Source organism: Galeopterus variegatus, unplaced genomic scaffold (genome assembly GCF_000696425.1).
Source record: "Galeopterus variegatus unplaced genomic scaffold, G_variegatus-3.0.2 Scaffold827, whole genome shotgun sequence".
In the NCBI taxonomy this organism is placed as follows: Eukaryota; Metazoa; Chordata; class Mammalia; order Dermoptera; family Cynocephalidae; genus Galeopterus; species Galeopterus variegatus.
The window spans coordinates 181,848-185,422 of record NW_007726938.1 but is presented as its reverse complement, the minus strand read 5'-3'; the positions used below and the strand labels follow the sequence as shown (position 1 = coordinate 185,422).

Genomic DNA, 3,575 nt, shown 5'->3' with positions numbered 1-3,575 from the left:
CCTCACAGCACCTCCTCCACTCGCTCCCGTCACCCTGGCTCTGCCTCCTTCAGCACGCGAGCCCCTTCCGCCCTCGGGCTCTTGCACAGATTATTTCCTCCGCTGGGTCTGCTTTTTATACAGATCTGGCTCCGTGTTCTGATTCAGGTCTCAGCTCCAATCTCACCTCTTTAGAGAGGTCTTCCCTGACCACTATTTCTAAAGTGGCAGCCCTTCCCACTCACCCCATGCCATTACCCTGTTTTATTTCTTTGGTAGCAGGTAACTCTCCAAAAGCACTCATCACTTACTTGTTTATCGTCTGTTCTCCTCCTAGACTGGGGGCCCATGATGGTAGGGACCTGGTTTCTCTTATCACTGCCTTAAACACAGCTCCCCAGCACCCTAAAGCGTCTCCCGCATGGAAGACACAGACTCTTCTGCAGACGGATGACTGATAGTGATCTAATCATATGCCTGCACAAGACGGTGGCTCCTGGTTGACCTCAGGAAAGCCCCAGCTACTCAGCAGGCCTCTCAGTGTCCTGCAGCCTGGTCCTACTCTCCCGCCAGACCTACCTCACACCTCTTCATCAACAGGCCAGGTTGCAGTCCCACTGCTGTTGGTCCTCCTGTAAGTGCTGCTTCATCAGCCTGGGACACTTGTCCCTCTGTGTCCCTCATTCCTTTCACTGACTGGCTCACTAAGGTCTCCACTTAGCCTTTGACCACAGGGAGTAGCTCAGGAGGGAGCAGGTACTGACCCGCCACATTTCCATCTGCTGTCCAGTTTTGAGTGGGCCATTTACAGAAATACGCAGATAACACCTTTAGTCATGTGGCTCAGGGCGTTTCTAGACTGCTGACCCATGGGGGACTTTTGAGGAGTCCAGGGGACTTCTTTAGCAACCTAACGAGAAGACCATTTTTTTTTTTTCCCTTTTTGTCTTTTTTCGTGACTGGTAACAGGATCGCAACCCTCGGTGTCGCACCCGTACCATGACCGGCAACGGGATCGCAACCCTCGGTGTCGCACCGGCAACAGGATCGCAACCCTCGGTGTCGCACCCGTACCATGACCGGCAACGGGATCGCAACCCTCGGTGTCGCACCGGCAACAGGATCGCAACCCTCGGTGTCGCACCCGTACCATGACCGGCAACGGGATCGCAACCCTCGGTGTCGCACCGGCAACAGGATCGCAACCCTCGGTGTCGCACCCGCACCGTGCTCAACCAGTGAGCAGACCAGTCTCTATATGGGATCCGAACCCTCAGCGGGAGCACCGCCGCACTCCCAAGCACCGCACTCTACCGAGTGCACCACCGGGCCGGCCGAACCATCCATGTTTTTGATGTGAAGTTTTTTGGTGTGCTTAAGGGCGATTTTTATTTGCAGAAAAAACTATTCAGAAATGAATATTCATATTAAAAACTAATGTTCAATTAATTTACAAAATCTTCCATATGTTTTTTGTTTTTGTTTTTTTGCCCCTGGCCAGTACAGGGATGGAACCCTGGATCTTGGTGTTATCAGCACCATGCTCTAACCAACTGAGCTAACTGGCCAGCCTGCTTCCATAAGTTTTTAAACACAGTTTGCAAATATTATTTCTATTTAGCAGCCTAACAAAGTAACAATCTGTACACATATCTCACAGCCACTTTTACAGCACCCTCATTCAGTGTTTGCTATACTTAACTAATAAACTCGCTACTAAAGTGAACTGTTGAAAGTCCCAGTGCTGCACATAAACTTAGAAAGATTTCAACTTAAAATTAACTCTTATTCAGTTTTTCAATTATACATTTTAAATTTGAATTAAGAGGCTGCTCTCTAATAAACCAAATCTCCTACAACATTCAAATATCCCAATTCTAGGGCCGGCCCGGTGGCGCACTGGAGAGTGCTCCGCTTGGGAGCACGGTGGCGCTCCCGCTGAGGGTTCGGATCCCATATTGAGACCGGTTCCCGCTCACTGGCTGAACGTGGTGCGGGCGCAACACCGAGGGTTGCGATCCCATTACCGGTCAGTAAAAAAGACAAAAAGGAAAAAAAAAAAACAAATATCCTAATTCTTAACAAAAATACTGATAATGTGGTTTTGATTCTCTCAGCCCAGATCCTCTAAATCATTCTTAGGTTGAAAAACAGGTTCCCATTAAGCAAGATAATTATCCAAGGTTTCTTATAACATCAGTAAAAATGGGTGCCAGAGAATTTGCAAACTGACAGAGGCCAGATCAGAGGACAAGATTTAGCTAGACATGTTCCAAAACATGGGTCAAGGAGGACCTGCCCCTGGATTTCCAGGGGACTTTATTCTCAGGAGTTTGTCATGGCTGACCACAGGCCCACCTTTCCTGATCTCCCCTTCCGTCCTTATTTGGGCCTCTTGTTTTTTTTTTTTTGTTTTTTTTTAATGGCTGGTAATAGAGACCGGAAACAATCATAGCTTAAACAAATAGAGTTTCTTTGTCTTTTTCTCGCATATCATGAAGTCTGAAGATAGGGAGCCACAGCTAGAATGGAGCTCCACACGGTCACCAGGAAATAGGCGCATTCTTTTTGCTCTGCCATCCTCGAGTTTGCCTTCTGGAGCTCCAACCATCATATACACTTTCCAAGAATGAGGAAGATTAGTGCAAAAAATCTACACCTGCCAGCCATGCCAACCTTCGGGAAGCCCATCCAGCAACTTCTGCTTATGTCTCACCGGCAACCACTAGATGCAGGAGTGACAAGGAATTAGCACCTGAAAAAAGTTCCTAATTCTCTTAGTAAGGAAGGAGAGCATAAAGAAGGGGAGAACAGTAGGTGCCAAGCACTATGTGTGGGCGCTTATCGCATCCTAAATACTTCCATTCAGAGTATTTTTCACCCTGGGTGGTAACTGACTGTTGACTTGGCTGTATGCACCCTCACCAAGATGAGATTATTAGTTTAACTTGAGTACACAAAGCTAGCACCTGGCCCGGCTAGGAAAGCACTGGTTCTCAACAGAGGGACAGATGAAGAAAGATGAGGTTTTGATTATGAAAAGGGGCATGACTTAAAATGATCTGGATGAAGCTAGCTAGTAGCAATTTCCAAGTGGTTTGGTTTTGAAGAAGTATATATGAGTTGGATAACTTTTTTCACATGTTAACAGTGGCCTTTTTATCCGTGTAATAGAGTTTTTCATTTAATACAGCTACATTTTTCTCTTCGGCTGAATTTCTCTAGAAAAGATCAATGTTCTCTAGTTTTCTCTGTTGTATTTGGAGGTGAAATAAATTATTTCTCTTAAGCCAAAAAGCATCTGTAATCCATGATTGTGCCAGTTTGTTGAAGCTTCATTGATTAGTCTGCATTAACTTTCATCCCTGAACAAGAGAACCCAGCCTTGAGATTCTTCCACATTAAAATCATGAACCAAGGACCTTTCTCTTAGGTTTCTGAAGTAGTCATGCAGGACAGAGCTTTCTAGAACAATGCTTCCAATGGGAATATAATGCAAGTCACAAATGTGAATCACACGTGTAATTTTAAGTTTTCTGATAGCCACATGAAAAAAGCAAAAAGAATGGGTAAAATTAATTTAAATAATATATTTT

The 3,575-nt window shown here is 45.7% G+C and overlaps 1 non-coding gene across 1 annotated transcript; it reads right to left on the bottom strand.

Moving 5' to 3' along the window:
• Positions 1-1,473: 1,473 nt before the first annotated feature.
• On the bottom strand, positions 1,474-1,547 carry TRNAI-GAU. Its single transcript has one exon. It is a non-coding gene; the product is annotated as a tRNA-Ile (tRNA).
• Between the last annotated feature and the right edge of the window lie 2,028 nt (positions 1,548-3,575).